The sequence below is a fragment of the Schistocerca cancellata genome, chromosome 3 (assembly GCF_023864275.1).
Source record: "Schistocerca cancellata isolate TAMUIC-IGC-003103 chromosome 3, iqSchCanc2.1, whole genome shotgun sequence".
Lineage (NCBI taxonomy): Eukaryota > Metazoa > Arthropoda > Insecta > Orthoptera > Acrididae > Schistocerca > Schistocerca cancellata.
Window position 1 is genome coordinate 924,890,570 of NC_064628.1, and position 19,517 is coordinate 924,910,086.

General features: G+C 40.7%; 1 pseudogene; it reads right to left on the reverse strand.

Moving 5' to 3' along the window:
- The window catches only part of LOC126176657 (integrator complex subunit 14-like), a 57,732-nt pseudogene extending 53,801 nt beyond the window's left edge, over positions 1-3,931 (reverse strand).
- Positions 3,932-19,517: the final 15,586 nt, after the last annotated feature.

Sequence of the window (19,517 nt, forward strand, 5' to 3'; positions counted from 1 at the left end):
CTTTCGGGGCCCCTGGCCCACTCGTGTACCCTTGATGACTGCACGACTGAAAGCTTTACGCTTTGGACTGTTGATGACTGGAAACATGTTGCCTGGTCGGACGAGTGTCGTTTCAAATTGTATCGAGCGGATGGACGTGTACGGGTATGGAGACAGCATCATGAATCCATGGACCCTGCATGTCATTCTAAGGTGAATGCCAGGGACTAGAAACGTTTTCGAAAAATTACCAAACAGATCGAGTGTCTTGGATCGGGCTTCGTGCAGCACGATGAAAAAATCAATATCAAAAAATCCATTTATGAAATGGAGAAAGGAATTTAGTACCTCGTGGATGAAAAGGAATAATGTAGAGCTTCCATCTAATATATATATTGTTGTGTTTTGGCAGGAGCCAATTCACGGAGTTTGGAGGAAGCCGAAAGGCACGCGATTAAGCTCACGCAGGCTGGCGTGAGGTCTGGAACAGGTCAGAGAAATAAGACTAGCAAAACAAGAGTAACTGGTAGAATACTAAACTTTAATCCACAATTGTAGAACATCGCTCTTGTTACTGTACAGGCTTCACAATATTAATTATCAAATGCTATGGCGCCTTGCTAGGTCGTAGCAAATGACGTAGCTGAAGGCTATGCTAACTATCGTCTCGGCAAATGAGAGCGTATTTGTCAATGTAGCATCGCTAGCAAAGTCGGCTGTCCAACTGGGGCGAGTGCTAGTACGTCTCACTAGACCTGCCGTGTGGCGGCGCTCGGTCTGCCATCACTGACAGTGGCGACACGCGAGTCCGTCGTATACTAGCGGACCGCGGCCGATTTAAAAGCTACCACCTAGCAAGTGTGGTGTCTGGCGGTGACACCACATATATAATATGTGGATTTTGCTAGAGCTGGCCTACTGGAACACGCACGACAACACGTCAGGCTACAAGAATACCTTTCGGAAAGTGTCTTGCGCTCAGCGGTCTAGGAACTTAAACTGCTGTGGTTGTCTGTAGCGCACTGCGAATTCAACGCCATTGAAATTACTTGAGAATTTATCAAGAGTAAGGTAGAAAATGAAAACGAGAGTTTTAAGATAAATGATTTTTCGTTGAGTTGCACCGCTCTGGAAAATCTTCCCTACAGAGTCATGAGGAATTCAGTGAGTAATGTGCACAAACATGGAAACAGTTATGCTCAAAGAACCGACTGTCTTGACATAGCAAAAGAACTGTTGCTGATGCAAGAAGACGACTGCAATAATAGCAGCGAGATCTCCGGCACCAGCGGAAGCGATTAAGGTAAGTTTCGTTTCATTCACAGTTCTTTCCTGCAAAATTTATTCTAGACAACCGATTCTTCAGTTAGTTATTGTTAAAAATCTACATTATGTCTCACTATTCGTTTACTGAGAGATGCGTGTAAACTGAAGAGCCATAGAAACTGGTACACCTGCCTAATATGGTGTAGGGCCCCCTTGAGCACGCACAAATGCCTTAAAAGGACGTGGCATGGACTCGACTAGTGTCTGAAGTGGTCCTGAAGGGAACTGACATCATGAATCCTGCAGGGCTGTCCATAAATCCGTAACAGTACGAGGAGGTGGAGATCTCTTGTGAACAGCACATTCCAAGGCATCCCAAAGCACTCCGTCTTCAGGCCACGAGTGGCCTACCGGGACCATCCGACCGCCGTGTCATCCTCAGTGGAGGATGCGGATAGGAGGGGCGTGGGGTCAGCACACGGTTCTCTCGCTCGTTATGATGGTATTCGTGACCGAAGCCGCTACTATTCGGTCGAGTAGGTCCTCAATTGACATCACGAGGCTGAGTGCACCCCGAAAAACGCCAACAGCGCATGGCAGCCTGGATGGCCACCCATCTAAGTGCCGACCACGACCGACAGCGCTTAACTTGGGTGATCTCACGGGAACCGGTGTATCCACTGCGGCAAGGCCGTTGCCAAAGGCATCCAAGATATACTCAATAATGTTCATATCTGCGGAGCTTGGACGCCAGCAGAAGTGTTTAAAGTCAGAAGAGTGTTCCTGGGGCCACTCTGTAGCAATTCTGGACGTGTGGGGTGTCGCATTGTCCTACACCATTACAGAGCCTCCACCAGCTTAAACAGTCCCCTGCTGACATGCAGGGTCCATGGATTCATGACGCTGTCTCCATACCCGTACACGTCCATCATCTCGATACAATTTTATACGAGACTCGTCTGACCAGGCAACATGTTTCCCGTTATCAACAGGCTACAGCGTAAGGCTTTGAGTCGTGCAGTCATCAAGGGTACACGAGTGGGCCTTGAATGGTTCGCACGCTAACACTTGATCAACGCCCAGCATTGAAATATGCAGCAATTTGTGGAAGGGTTGCACTTGTGTCACGATGAACGGTTCTCTTCAGTCGTCGTTGGTCCCGTTCTTGTAGGAACTTTTTCCGGCCACAGCGACGTCGGAGATTTGATGTTTTACCGTAATTCTGATATTCATGGTACACTCGTGAAATGGTCGTAGTGGAAAATCCCCACTTCGTCGCTACCTCGGACATGTTGTGTCCCATCGCTCGTGCACCGGCTATAACACCAATTTCAAACTCACTTAAATCTTGATAACCTGTAATTGTAGCAGCAGTAACCGATCTAACAACAGCACCAGACACTTTTTGTTTTACATAGGCTGTAACCTCCCAGCAAAAATAGTAAAAAAGTAAATGATAATGAAAATTTTTCCAGAATGGTAACTTCCCTACAAAATTAAAGAATGATGATTGATCATAAACCCACAATAATATTAATTAAATAATGAATCATGATCTGAATGTGACATCTGAACAGAAATAATTAAACCTGATAAATTTTATAAGGACAGCAGCGCTGACCTTCGTCCCTGTATTCAGAACAAAAAAAAAGCAAAATTCTTACCTCAATAAAAAACTGCATCTATATATGTGCTCTTATTTATCCACTCTTCTACACAGCTTCGTGCAATGCTGGCCCATATTTAATTTTGATTCTTGGAGGAAATGCATAGGAAATATTCTTTAAATTGAAATGAATCTTTTTCTTTAAGAAAGTTACTTTATAAAAAATTATTATTGGGGCATTTTTTTTAACAAATTAATTACAATTAACATACATTATTAGATTTGCGCAATGCTGCTTCATTACCTTCTATAACAATATACATCGTCCCGAACCGTGACCAGAGTCGCGAGAAGAGCACGCCGTCGACGCATGCCGACGCCCGCTCAGTACAATCGTCCACTCGCTACTACTGTCGACTGACTACTACCTCTCCCGACTCGCTACATATAACAACTGTTCCTGCCGACTCGCTACGTGCTACTCCTGCCGACTCACTACACGCTACTGCTCCTGCCGACTCACTACATGCAACTGTCGTCTCGCGCGGTCAAGCGCAGACTAGCAACGATAAATAACTCTCTGGTCAGAGATTCTGTCATGCCTCGCCATCGCTGGTAATGAATACATACGTGTTTCAAGGCTTTGCCGACTGCAGCGCCGTATTCTGCCGATTTGTGTACTGTATCTCTGCATTTGAAAAGGCATGCCTATACCAGTTTCTTTGGCGCTTCATTGTTTATCCAGTATTCAGTTGCAATGTCCCACATTATTGACCTCTCTTCGCAACAACAACTTAATGCGGCAGTGCTGTATTGGAAAAATGTTCAGATATGTGTGAATTCCTAACGGACCAAACTGCTGAGTTCGTCGGTCCCTAGACTTACGCACTACTTAAACCAACCTATGCTAAGAACAACACACACACCAATGCCCGAGGGAGGACTCGAACCTCCGGCGGGAGGGACCGCGCAGTCCGTGACACGGTGCCTGTGACCGCTCGGCCACCTCGCTCGGCGGCGTATTGGAAAGTGACTACGAAGTTGCCATTACTCGCTGAGGAATAGGGGCTTACCGCCCATTGCAGCAGACTTAACTGACAAACATGGGTTATTCGTCAGTAAAGACACACGATAAAACCAATAAAAGTGCAGGCTTTACACACGCGCTTTCTCCGCCGCAATAGCTACAAAGTTAAATTCAGTCGTAGGGTCTTGCGTTTGACATTATGACGATGAAACGACTATTAAGAAAATAATGAAAATCCGCCTGCAAATAGGACAAGACTGTATCTTAAGGGGCTCCGGAAAGGCTCAAAATCATGAAAAGTTCAATTTTTACTTTTTTGCGTTTTCTGAATCTGCAGACTATTACCTTTTAATAGATATATAATTTATTCAATTCCGAAGACTACAACTATTTTTAAATTTTTTTTTGAAATGTGTTCTACATGGGCGTGACCCACTGTTGCGCTGTTAAACTGCTGTCAAATGGTGTTATTATTAACGTCCGTGTTCATCAGGTACATTTTAGTGATGTGAGATAAAGTATGTGTTGTGGCTAACCTGTGATGGTTCAATACACATCGCTGGTGTGATTGTCGATTGTTTCATGTTTATTTACTCTGTCGTTATCTCGAAAATATTCGTAATTAATTCTGTTTCTTGAGTCTATGTTTTTTGTAGTATAATAATGAGTAAAAGTAAAGTTGCTGTTGCGACTTTCAATGATGGCAACATTGTAAGGTGCAAGGTATTTAGAAATATGGGAATGAAGATAGGTTCTAACATGGTACGAGCGATGCTTGCTTTAGACAAGGAACGCCTTCGGGCTGCAGACAGGGCTGTAAAGAGTCTAGAAATACAAGCAAGAGTAAACAGGAGGAGGAACAAGAGGAAGCTGGAGGAGGAGTTTGCAGAGGATGAAGATAATCCATCCTATGGACCTGGAATGCACTAAAAAGTTAATCCAATCTTTGTCGCTCGATTCCCAAAACTTTTATTTTCTCATACTAATTACATGTTTTCTAAGGATCTTCCAAACATATTTGTTTCAAACTTTCAGTAAATGTTACACAGTACCTTCTGCATAATTTAACACAGCCTTTTTCCAAAAAACTGTATATTTTTGAATATATAAATAAAAAATTGCAAAAAAATGTTGTGAATTTTCATTACAATTGAAAAAAAATCATCTTTAATAACTGAACTAAAATTTTGTAAAATCCCTGTGTTAAGTTGTAGCCCATATTCCAATAAATAACCTGTAAAAAGTTCAACTTCCTACCTCCAATACTTTGTGAGGAAAGATGTAATTTATAAGCGTTATTTTAACATTGCAAGTATAGGGCGTTCCGGAGCCCCTTGAAGCTGTAAGAAGGAAATTTTATTCCTAATTACGGTCAGATTTCAGTGAGTCGTCAAGGCTGACACTCGACAAACAGTTCTTGAGAAAGCACGTTTTCTCTTAAATATTAGCCCGTACGACGCTCCGTTTCCAACTAAAATGTAGTATTCATACACTAAATAGAAGCAGACATTTCCACGGTTCCGGCAAGCTACAAGCCATCGATTTTCGTTATGTGATCATAGGTCGATCATTATGAAATGGATGAGACAACATTGGCGCAAAGGTTAGCTCTGACGCTTCCAAATGCTGTTGTCAGAGATAGTTACACTTTGAAGTTCTGCTTCGAGGCATCTACTACAACGAAATCTAACATCATCACCGATAATCATTTTGCCCTCGAAGCGGTTTTCCTGTCCACTTTTGCTTCCTAATATGTTCTGAGGAACCACATTTTCTTACTACACATCATCGCAGAATGTTTGCCAGAGTCAGATGAAATCGTCAGAAAACGGGTGTTTGATGTTGAACACTAACAGTCAAAAGTCGAAGAATATGTGAATAAGTGTTTATTTCTGAACAAGCAACACTCTAGAGATATAAGGAGCGGAAATGCTGAAAGGATAACACATGTCCATTCACATTTCCATAAATCTAAGTCTAATGACATCAGTGTTTATCTCTCTCTCTCTCTCTCTCTCTGTGTGCATGTGTGTGTGTGTGTGTGAGTGTGTATGTGTATCAGGGAATGTGAGAGGAATCTTATTTTTTCAAACGCGTTATTTACATTATGCATACCACTCGTGGAGAGGGAATGTTTTCATTGCGATTTACAGTTTATACATAAATTTTATGTTTCCGGCTTCCAGTTAATTTTACCACAGTTCTGTACTGCTCTGTTCAATATGTTCCTTTACAACTCTAAATGAGCTTCCAACATTCTCTATGTAACTTTCTATGTAATGCTTTTTTCATATTGAATGTAAATCACTAATTCAGATTGTCAAAGGGCGGGATAGTGGGCCCCGCTTTCTTCTCCCCGTCAACAGATGACAGTACTTTTGCTTCCACCCTTCGTGTACGCCCTACGCCCATTGGTGATACACCGCGTCCTGTACTCGCCCACTAAGGCGCTCGGGGTCAAAGAGCAGAGTTTAAGTGTCCTGAAGTTCATTGCGAATTTCTTTAGCCCGGCAGTTGTCCTTAATATTGTCTGGTGTCATTTTGCCATTGACTTAGGTTTTGACAGCACCTACTCCGACCGCTCGTTTCTGAAATGTTACATGGAACTTCTGTTTTGCTTTTTTATGTGCACGACCTCGGGGAAGATCAGTTTGGATTCCGTAGAAATACTGGAACACGTGAGGCAATACTGACCTTACGACTTATCTGAGAAGAAAGATTAAGGAAAGGCAAACCTACGTTTCTAGCATTTGTAGACTTAGAGAAAGCTTTTGACAATGTTGACTGGAATACTCTCTTTCAAATTCTAAAGGTGGCAGGGGTAAAATACCGGGAGCGAAAGGCTATTTACAATTTGTACAGAAAGCAGATGGCAGTTATAAGAGTCGAGGGACATGAAAGGGAGGCAGTGGTTGGGAAGGGAGAGAGACAGGGTTGTAGCCTCTCCCCGATGCTATTCAATCTGTATATTGAGCAAGCAGTAAAGGAAACAAAAGAAAAGTTCGGAGTAGGTATTAAAATCCATAGAGAAGAAATAAAAACTTTGAGGTTCGCCGATGAAATTGTAATTCTGTCAGAGACAGCAAAGGACTTGGAAAAGCAGTTGAACGGAATGGACAGTGTCTTCAAAGGAGGATATAAGATGACCATCAACAAAAGCAAAACGAGGATAATGGAATGTAGTCGAATTAAGTCGGGTGATGCTGAGGGAATCAGATTAGGAAATGAGACACTTAAAGTAGTAAAGGAGTTTTGCTATTTGGGGAGCAAAATAACTGACGATGGTCGAAGTAGAGAGGATATAAAATGTAGACTGGCAATGGCAAGGAAAGCGTTTCTGAAGAAGAGAAATTTGTTAACATCGAGTATAGATTTAAGTGTCAGGAAGTCATTTCTGAAAGTATTTGTATGGAGTGTAGCCATGTATGGAAGTGAAACATGGACGATAAATAGTTTGGACAAGAAGAGAATAGAAGCTTTCGAAATGTGGTGCTACAGAAGAATGCTGAAGATTAGATCGGTAGATCGCATAACTAATGAGGAGGTACTGAATAGGATTATGGAGAAGAGGAGTTTGTGGCACAACTTGACCAGAAGAAGGGATCGTTTGGTAGGACATGTTCTGAGGCATCAAGGGATCACCAATTTAGTATTGGAGGGCAGCGTGGAGGGTAAAAATCGTAGGGGGAGACCAAGAGATGAATACACTAAGCAGATTCAGAAGGATGTAGGTTGCAGTAGGTACTGGGAGATGAAGAAGCTTGCACAGGATAGAGTAGCATGGAGAGCTGCATCAAACCAGTTTCAGGACTGAAGATCACAACAACAACAACATGTGCACTACTGCTTGAAAAAACTATTATTAGCTCCGGTCCCTAGTTTCAACGTAACACCTGACGATGGGCATATGAGAGCCCGAAACCAGTCGTGTTTTAAATAAAAAGAACCCTACAACTTAAGCGGTATTTTCAACCTCTGATTTAATGATCAGTTGAAGATGTTCATTCAGTCGAATTGCTTGTAAATTACTGAATTTTTTTTCTACTTTTCCCCTCAAAACTCTAGAGAAGACTGGTTTGATGTTATGCGAGATTTTGAACCGAGGTGGAATTTTCCGCTCTTTTTTTCTGGGGCTTTGCTCGGCTAACGTGTGGTCTTGCAGCAAATGTACAACAGTAGAAGCAGCTACTTCAATTAAAAGCACGGTTTCAATGTTCTTTTAATTGCTGCCGTCACACTAAAGTGTTTATGAATCATAGTAGCTCGTTAAGGCACCATACAGGTTTCAGCCTAGGAACAACTCCAGAATCTCTCCTCTTCTTGAACATGTATTCGCCGGGAGAAATAGCGATGGCTTTTTATTTTGTTTGTTTTTGTGTATGTTGTTCCCAGGTAGTAATGGTTTGTGAGGTACTGGAGGGAGTCATTTCTTTACACCCTGTTCTTTATAATCTGTGGAGTTACCCAACGGTAAACCAGTAAATGAATGATAATACTCATGAAATATCATCCCTCGTTACACCAGTGGGTTGTAGCGCTAACCCAAAGGCAGATTTGAGTGTGTGCGAATAACTATCGCTATCAAATGTACAGTTCGGCATTAGAAGTGTTTTAACAACTTAAAAAGATGTATTCTCTTTTCCCTGTGATGTACTAGATGGATTAAACCAAAGGTTTCAAACGCTAGGCATTTTTTTTGTTTAATTAAGGCATTTGATTGTGTTGACCACAAAATATTGCTCCAGAAGTTAGACCATTATGGAATAGGGAGAGTAGCTCATAATTGGTTCACCTCTTACTTTAACAACAAATAGCAAAAAGTCAGTATTCAAAGTGTCGAGTACGGCTGTGATGTGGGGTCTGAGTGGGGTGTAGTCAAATACGGGCTACCCCAGGGATGAGTGTTGGCGCCACTCATGTCCCTTATTTATATAAATGCTCAAATGTGTGCGAACTTCTAAGGGACGAAGCCACTGAGGTCGTCGGCCCCTAGACTTACACACTACTTGAACTGACTTATGCTAAGAACAACACACACAGACACCCAGAGGGGCTATCTGTATAAATGATATGCCCTCCAGTATTACAGTAATTGTAAAATTCTATTCGCTGATGAGACCAGCTTGGTAATAAAGGATATTGGGTCCAACATTGGCTATATTTCAAATAGTGCAGGCACGACATAATGTCATGGCTTGTAGAAAATAAACTAACGCTAAATCAGACTAAGACTTAGTTTTTACAGTTTTTGACACACAATTCAACAAAACCCGACGTTTTAATTTCACAGAATGTGCATATGATTAGTGAAGCTGAACAGTTCAAATTTCTACGTATTCACATAGGTAGTAATTTTGTGTTAGCAGAAGAGCCAACACCGTATTACGAGTGGAGGCCGAAATGCACGCGTTTTAACTCACGCAGGTTGGCATGAGGAGGGAAGAACTATACTGACGTGAGGTCTGGAACATGACAAAGAATGAGAATTCAGAAAGCGGACATAATTAGTTTGATACTTAACTTTAATCCATTAATGATGAACGTCACTCTTGACGGTACATGAGTCACAATACATTCTTGAAGATAGTACTTATATTAACCGAATATGGCGCCTTGCTAGGTCGTAGCAAATGACGAAGCTGAAGGCTATGCTAAACTGTCGTCTCTGCAAATGAGAGCGTATGTAGACAGTGAACCATCGTTAGCAAAGTCGGCTGTACAACTGGGGCGAGTGCTAGGGAGTCTCTCTAGACTAGACCTGCCGTGTGGCGGCGCTCGGTCTGCAATCACTGATAGTGGCGACACGCTGGTCCGACGTATACTAACGGACCGCGGCCGATTTAAAGGCTACCACCTAGCAAGTGTGGTGTCTGGCGGTGACACCACAAGTAAACTGTCGTAGAAAGCCCACGTTCAGAATCTTGTTCAGAGACTTAATGCTACTATTTTTACTATTCTAACGGTATCTGAGGCAAGTGATCGTTCGACGCGAAAATTAGTCTACTTTGCTAATTTCCATTTGCTTATGTCATACAGTATTCCGTTTCAGGGTATCTCTTCCCATTCTCAAAGGATATTTTTGGCTCAGAAACGGGTGGTTCGGGCAATAAGTGGTGTAACTTAACAAATCTCTTGTCGACCCCTGTTCACTAGTTGGGTATTCTGATTCTGACATTGGCCCCTCTCTCTCTCTCTCTCTCTCTCTCTCTCTCTCTCTCTATATATATATATATATATATATATATATATATATATATATATATATATATTCCTTACTGTTGTTTCTTGTTAAAAATATCAGCTTGTTCTCAAGAACTAACAGCTTTCACTCAGTTAATACTCGGCAGGAATCCAATCTTAATTTGGATCGCCCTTCCTTAACTCTTGTGCAGAAAGGTGTGCAGTATACTGCTGCATCCATTTTCAATAATCTACCAGAAGAATTCAAAAATCTTAACAGTAATTCACCCTCTTTCAATTCGAAACTGAAGTGTTTCCTCGTGGGTCATTCCTTCTATTCTGTAGAGGAGTTCATTGAAAAATTATGCTGTTTCCTATGTTATATTGTTGACTGCATTTACTTAAACTTATAGCTTAACTTTTTTGGATTCAAAAACATTTTATTTTATCTGTTATTATTTTTTATTGTAGTTTCATGTACTGACACATTCCATGATCTTGGAGAATTGTTCCTCAGTTTGGTCCTACGGAACTAGACGTGTGAACAAAAATAAAACTAACTGAATCTTTGAACGGTGAGGAAGCAAAACAGAGCAGGAAACGGACAGAGCCGCGGTCAGGACCACAGCTGCTACCAATACAGACGCTTGGCACCGGTGTGCCTCCTTGCCCCTTTGGTCAACAGCCACTGGTGAGCAATTTTTTTATAACTCTATTAAATTCTATACTTCTTCCCGATTAGTTTGATATACAGGGTGTTCACAAACTCCCGTTATAAACTTGAAGGACTTGCAGAGGGGAATAAGTACATCATATTTTGAGCCTCAACCAATGTCCAGAAACGTACCATTTCCGTGTTAGAGCGGTTCGAAAACATGTTTGCTAGGTACGTATGCAACAGTCTTGTCATGGTGGAGGGTGTTTACGTCGAATCGGCTGATGTCATTTATCGTCTGTATTGCCTCTCTGACTTGGCTCGAGGCTCCTTCACGTCTCTGTAAGAGTTAGAGCAACGTGGTTGAAAACACGTTTGCACAATACACTGACATGATCCCTCTGAATGACGAATCTCGCCGTAATGAAGAAGCTGCTCGTCGCCTTTTCTCAAGATCGTTCTCCACAACGTCGACTCCTTCGTATGCTCTTTTCGCCACGATTACGCAACGACTTCGAGAAAGGGTAGCTTCACCGTCAGCAAGCGTGACTGTTGTGCTCCAAGCAGACGCCGCGCACACGAATTGTAAGAGGCTGTACTGCATCACGTTGAAGGGAACCCGCCAACGAGTACACAAGCAATTTCTTTGGCTGTTACTGAGTGGAACCGTAAAAGAAATGATGCACTGGGTCACGCCTAATCATTTACTTGTGGAAAGGGTCGTGTTAGCAGCATGTTTTCCAGTGGCTGTACCACAGAAACAGTACATTTCTGGACATTCAAAATATTATCTAGTCACTCCCCTCTACAAGTCCAAGAAGTTTGTAACGGAAATTTCAGAACATCCTGTATGGTCAGGCTTTCGAAAGCACCATAGTACAGCAACTGCATTAATCAAAGTAACTGATGACATTAAACATGCTATGGACAGACGTGAAGCTACCATCCTAACACTGCTTGACTTTAGCAAGGCTTTTGATACAGTTGACTTTGATATATTACTAATTAAAATGGAGCAGCTGAATTTCTCAAACAGCGCAATACACTGGTTCGACAGCTACCTCAAAAACAGAAGTCAACAAGTCATTTGTGTGTCGGAAAAGTCATCATGGAAAAACGTGCGCTCTCCTTGGTCCATTACTCTTCTCACTGTACATTAATGATATTTCTTCAGTGATTCACTCCTGCAACTACCATCTATATGCCGACGACATCCAACTGTACATAAGTGCAAGCCCCAAGAACATTGCTGACGCAGTAGCGAGTATGAACGCAGATCTTTGCTCTGTTTCTCGATGGGCACAGAACCTAGGTCTGAAACTAAACCCCAAGAAATCCCAGGTCATACTTATATCTCATCCAAAGTTAATCAGTCGGTACTTTCGCGAAACAGTTCCTCAAATACTCCTCAATGGTACCCAACTACCATACCAAAAAACAGTAAAAGACCTTGGAATAATCTTGGATGAACACCTACACTGGGAAGAACAAACAGTCACACCTTGCCGGAAATCGCTCTCCTCCCTATATGCAATTCAAAAATTTAGAAAAATATTTCCAACCCATGTTAAACAAAAATTAGTCCAAACACTAGTTTTGCCTAATCTTTACTACTGTGATGTAGTTCAACACGGCACAAATAGTGAAAATTCGAGATGCTTCGAGCTAGTGATGAATGCTTGCATTAGATACATATGCAATATACGGTTGTATGATCATATCAGTCCTTCATACTCCCAGCTAGGTTGGATACGCCCACATAAGGCACGCGATCTCCACACGATGTGCTTACTTCATCGATTTCTTAGCCACTGGTGCCCACAATACTTATCTTCTCACATTAAACACCTATCATCATTCCACAACCGCAATACGAGATCGAATACGTCTAGCATCTTGGCTGTACCTTTAAATAACACAAAATCTTTCTCCGTGTCTTTCTCCATCTCAGCCATACGACTATGGAACGCGCTCCCCTGTGATCTGCGTCTTATCCAGAACCACTCATCATTCAAGAGGGTCCTCAAGACTTACATATTAGGGACGGTATAGCCACCATTGTTGTGCCCCTCTCATCTTTTTCTTTCTCCTCTCCATCATAGCTTCGAATTTTACCATTCTATTTCTCTTCCTCTAACCTATCTACCTCTTCTATATCTCTTTCACCCCATTCTATCGTCTTATGTCTCTGCTTGATGAGAATAACTCACAAGTTGCAAGAATATAACGAGAAAATTCCCAACTAGCAATAGGACTGACATTCATAAAAGAAAAATGTTTACTTTCATATACATAGTCATTATTATTATTATCATTATTATTATTATTATTCTTGATTGTTATAACCATTTTTTGATTGTTATAATTATCATTGCACTACTTTTATAATCTCTATTTTTTTTCTTTAACATTAATACTGTATAACATGTTATATATCCTTAATGTTCTGTAGAAACTGAAATTTGTTGAATCTGAGTATGCCTGGTTAGGTGTAAGAGAGGGCCTGAAGGCCCTAATCTTGCCAGGTAAAATAAATGCATAAATAAATAAATAAAAAATATACTTCAATAGCTTCAGGATGAAAAATGACAGCTATACAGGGTGTTACAAAAAGGTACGGCCAAACTTTCAGGAAACATTCGTCACACACAAAGAAAGAAAATATGTTATGTGTACATGTGTCCGGAAACGCTTACTTTCCATGTTAGAGCTTATTTTATTACTTCTCTTCAAATCACATTAATGATGGAATGGAAACACACAGCAACAGAACGTACCAGCGCCTCATCCGTAGAGAGAACATTTGCACTGAAACGAGGATTGACACATTGTTGGATGAACCATTCGCAGAAGTGTACCCGTGGAGGCCAATCAGCTGCTGATAGTGCCTGCACACGCTGTACATGGTACGGGAACAACTGGTTCTCCCGTAGCACTCTCCATACAGTGACGTGGTCGACGTTACCTTGTACAGCAGCAACTTCTCTGACGCTGACATTAGGGTTATCGTCAACTGCACGAAGAATTGCCTCGTCCAGTGCAGGTGTCCTCGTCGTTCTAGGTCTTACCCATGTAATGTCTCTTGCAGCGGTCTCTCCGCGATATTTTCAGAAATTTTATAAATTATATAACTCAGTACATATCTCGAAATATCTCTTCTTATCTTACCGATTCCTAAACTTTAATATACGATGATTATCAATGCAAAGTAGTTTCAAGCCCTATTATTCCTTGGAGCGTCCATTTACTCCATGGAATAGCTTCTCTGCTACCCATGTTTTCTCTTATGAAAAGAATGAGGGAGATCTTGCCGATTAGCCGTGAAAGAAGGAGGATGTATATATATGTATTGTTGAGCTAGTCGCCATCTTGGTGAGATTCTGTATGAGAAGGAATTTAATACATGAACTAAACAAAAGTAAGTGTGTTCGCGTATTATTTAACTGATTATTATTGACAGTGTCTGCTTACTACGCTGTGTTGCACGGGATCAGTGGGGAACGTCTGATTTACACTGGACGAACCTGCCGTTTTGTATGCTCAAGATATCCAGTTTATTACTATAAATAGGCTAACACGGTCTTACCAGCAGATCTCCGGTCTTCCCCATGTGATCACCGAAAGTTAATAATTATTACAAATGTTTTCAGGAGATCGACTGTCAATTTTCGTCGCACCGAGACTTCGAAATTGCTTCACTGCCTTATGGAATTTAAGTTAAGCTCAATTTAATCAGGATAGAACAGTATTGAACTGTGTGAATGTGATAATCCTGCTTTGTGAATGAAAATTCCCTTAATATACGCATGTTTTTACTATCCTGATCAGTGAAGCTAAATCAGGCAGGTGTGAGAGAGGTTTTCTAAATTTCAGATCCCACAAAAAAATATTAAACCCAATCACGAGTCATAGGCTGGAATGTTCCGTGCACCCTAAGACGCCTATCAATTGCTTCTAACGTCTTCCTTTCGGGACACCTTCGTTCTGGAAATCTGTCTCGATACAAACGTACCGCGCCACGGCTATTGCCCCGTGCAAATCCATACATCAAATGGGCATCTGCCAACTCCGCATTTGTAAACATTGCACTGACTGCAAAACCACGTTCGTGATGAACACTAACCTGTTGATGCTACGTACTGATGTGCTTGATGCTAGTACTGTAGAGCAATGAGTCGCATGTCAACACAAGCACCGAAGTCAACATTACCTTCCTGCAATTGGGCCAACTTCCGGTGAATCGAGGAAGTACAGTACATACTGACGAAACTAAAATGAGCTCTAACATGGAAATTAAGCGTTTCCGGACACATGTCCACATAACATCTTTTCTTTCTTTGTGTGTGAGGAATGTTTCCTGAATGTTTGGCCGTACCTTTCTGTAACACCCTGTATAGTGAGTTTTAGAGTTAGTGTCACGTACGCTACGCGACTTGTTTATTTCAAATGTTGAATACTATTAGTATTTCGTAAAACAACGGAAAAATTTTTTGCTTCTAAAGATTCTGCTTGGGACATATTTTCTCTGCTGGTAACACTACCCACCGTCTGCAAATCATCACCTTTGCTTCCGCTTTTTTTTTAATTGTCTTACGTGGATAGGTGTCATGTGTAATTTTGGTGTCTCAATCGATTGTGAGCGAGCAGCGATGTTGTAAAGCGATATCGCAGAAGTTAGGTTATTATCTTTGGTGTGCGCGAAGGCGCAGTGTTCAGATAATATTACGCTGTGTTGGAATGAGGGAGCAATTGTAATGTTATGTTTCAAATGTAAAGTCTCAATTTATCAATGTGTTCAACGAACATGATTATATTAAGATTGTAACCGAAACTGATTTGTGAAGGAGGAAGTTTAATGGAACTAAGTGTGTACCAGAAGCTTAATGTCAGAGGTAACTATTATAATGATGTTACTTTTTTGTCACTGTTTCTGCGACATCGGACTATCTTGGTTATTGTACTGAGGGTTGCTGGATTTGAAAGATATTAAAGTATATTATCTGGATGTTAAGACGCTCATTAAATTTAAAATCAGCAATGAGCACTTTTTCACAGTATACAAAAAAGGTTAGTGTTGTTTGTGCACATATGTCATTTTTCACTTACCTTTCGCTTACAATTTTTAATTGATTATGGTTTTCTTTCCAGAGTGACAGAGAACTCACTGCACCTCAGGAATGTCTCTGTGTAGATGCAGTAATTTGCAGCTTTACTACAGCGGTGCGCAAGGCAGAGCAGTACTGCAACGCGTTATCCAGATTTGCGCAGAATAGAGGTAAGGACTAAATATTTTGATGTTTCTTTATTTATTCAATCAGGGCCAACTTATGTCATTAATAGACAGTTTTTGTGATCAGTTTTCCAAATCGAATTATCGTAGGTTTTGTGCCAAAGTTCATTATTCAGGCAGTTTATAGTATTCAAAATTCTTGCAGTCAGATTGTTAAATTTTATAGTATGAAATGCTTCCCTTTTCATTACACGAATTAATTTTTACAGTACAGCTTTGCCTTCACGTAACGACAATACTAGTTTTATTATGACAATTCATTTAGTATTACAGGTCAGATCTTAGAATCAGAAACAGTACGTCAGTCATATTTTTATTATTTAAATAGAACTTTCACCATCCTACTCAACTGCCTAAATGCTACAGATTTGAAGATAGACAGCTTCTCAGTTAAGATGACATTTGTAAAAACTTTATTTACGGTTACCATCATCTGCTCTCAGAACAGGCTAATACATGTGGTCAATCTGTGCCATAAATGTACCCCATATCTTAATTAGCTGGATGGTTGACATAAGATACATTGGCATACTAAAGTTGAAGCCAGTATATACAATATGTGCAAAGTTAAAACCAGGATCTACAAAATGTTTCGCCACGCGCAACTGTCCCATATCAAAGATCACCGAATACATAATTGACGAAAGAGCGCCGCTGAACCGTCGGTTGGCCTTTCTTTAACCTGTCTTCTAAGATAAGTTATGGGGTCAGTATTGCCTCGCGTGTTTCTTCACTTCTTAGGAACCCCAACAGAACTTCCGAACTTCTGATACTACCAGTTTCTCCGTTCTTCTATAAATAATTCGTATCAGTTTTGTGTTGTATTGTGTACCCTGCCCCTGTGTCAAAACACTCACTAACCTCTGCTTCTTTCAACTTACAGAGATCCTTTCTGCTGGAGACGTTCATCTACTCGGTTGCTACACACCTCACTAGTGAAACAAACACATCTACCACAATTCACCCTCAGACAGCTTTGTTCTCGCAGCTTCTTAAACTAACAAAAAAAAAAATTAATGCTTTGCATGGAACATCGACGAGTGCTAAATGCTCAAAGAATAGACCTCCGTGGATGTCTTCTTAATATCCACGGGGGTAATGGGTGTAGACGGCAAGAAGACGCATGAATTGCACGGTCTCGGAAGATGAGGATGCCGTTGAATTTCTTGTTTGATATACTTTCACCTAACGATAAAAATCTCCTCTTCATGCGTAACAAACGTTTCGATAACTTGGTCAGGGCTACATTCATTGTGACTCGAATCTGATTTCCTGCCACACTTCTTCCTCGGACAGAACGGACTCTTCAAAGGTGATGAGGTGAGCTTCGCGATTGGATCCGCCCCTGCTAGAAATGTATCCGAATTACCGTCCGTTCTCACGATTTCCATCGCAAGAATCCACGCAAATCGTTTTGCTATAATGTAACGATCAAGGCTGTAACAGAACCACTGCTTAATCCTCTAAGCACCTAAGACTAAATTAGAGATCTGTATTCGCCGTAGCTGTTGTAATCGCAGTACTGTGTGCTATGAAGTTATATGGTTAACCGCTACAGTTGACTGAGATCACGACTTCTTTACCAGCTATTCACTACTGAAACCAGAGTGGACGAGCAAGTACAGCAGTCGACGGGGTTAATCGGAATCTGGTTGACGAACTCGTCGTAGAAAATCGTCGGATAACACAGATACAGCTCTCAGGTCAGTATGGCGCATCACGAGAGCGTGCAGAGCCCATCATTGCAGAGGTGCTGTACGCAAAACTGTGAGCACGGCGGGTGTGTCGGATGCTCGCTGCTGACGTGAAGCAGAAGAGGCTGGACACCTGGAAACAACGTCTCTTGCGTTTTCAGCCTGAGGCTGATGGCATCCGTTGTGACTAAACGAAACTACCTTCGTCCAGCCGTAACTATGGGTTCTTCGATTGCTCTGAGACAAGGTTCATCAGACTAGAACACATGAAATATTAGTTCATTTATTACGTAAATGAATAACAGATATCCTTATCTTTGACAGACTTCTTTGACACAATAGTACTGGAGAATTTACAACTGTCATATGAAGGGCTTATTTCAATAGTGGCACAAGTCCACTTTTGTTCATTCTGAGATATAGAGTCCTAAAGTTAAATGAGCGCTGAAAAATCTGCAGTTGAGATACCAGAAATATTCAAGCATATAGCTTCTTGCTAGAGATGAACCTTTCTTTCTGTTTGTTTGGACCACTAATGTCAGAGGCATTATAGACAGAAAAGTGGAAGCAATGGACTTATACCACTATTGAAATAAGCCCTTCATATATTAACTTTTGTTCCTTAGGGCCCTTAGTGCAAAATATGTTTTTTAATGACATGATTGTTACGAATATCAGCCAGATACACTGCTCTTTAAATGGTTTTTATATAATAAATCATTCACGATGGGCCCATTTCGGCATTTTGCCATAATCAGGTGCGATGGTCTTAGTATAATGGTCTGTAACTATGACCAGAAAAGTTATAATAAATCTTTAGGTGTTTTTGCCTTACATGTAATATTATTGCTGCCATGTCCTGTCTTTTTTTAGAATTATTAGTTTCTCTTTAGATGTACACTGGAGATATATATCTAATTTTACTTGGTTTTTAGGTACGCTATTTTTCTCTTGACAGTTTGGATGACAGTGGATCACAGATATTGCATGTTTACATAGTTCCAATTATAAATAAGTGATTTGTCGAAATTCTGTTTTTTTTATTATTTTCATAGGTTTGGTTCTAATTACGGTTTTGTCTGGAATTTGTTTTAATTTTATTTGAGATTATTATTTTATATTCTTATTTTTTCGTAATAATTTTGTCTTTGTTTATGATGTATGTTGGTTTTGTGACTTTGTATGATTCCCTTCATGTTGCTATCGCTGTTACTATGGACACGTGTTATTTAGCGTCTTTCATTTATTACTTTACCCGTTTTCTTGATTTTTAATGGGAATAAGCTTTCTGTGTACTTTTTGTGCGTTAGGTCGGTTTGTTAGCTCAGTAAATTTATAGGGTTGCTGGATGTATGTGAATATATCTCTGTTTCCTTAAGGACGTTCATTAGTGCTCCCTTCTGCGTAATATGGAGGATTTCTAGTGCTTTGTTTGTGGGTTTTACGTCGTGTTTTTTTTCCAGCTGTTGAAAAATGTGAATGGATTGTTTTCATTTTTTTCTGGTGTGCTCTTTATATCTAATTTTGAAGTTTCTACCGCTTTGTCCTACGTGGAATTTGTAGCATGTGTTATATGAAATTTTATAAATGCCGCGGACTTGCGTTTTTGGATTTCGTGTTTGGGGCTGTATGTGTTTTGATATGGAAAGGCGATCTCGGTTTTATTGAATAATCTGTTAATTTTGCTTGAGACGTTTCCTAGATAGGTAGAAGTGACGTATGTTGTTTTCTTCTCCTTCGTTGTGTGTATACTTAGTGTTATTTCTTTATGTATATTGTGCCCTTCTGGTGGTGGTTTATTGTAGTATAATTGTGGCATC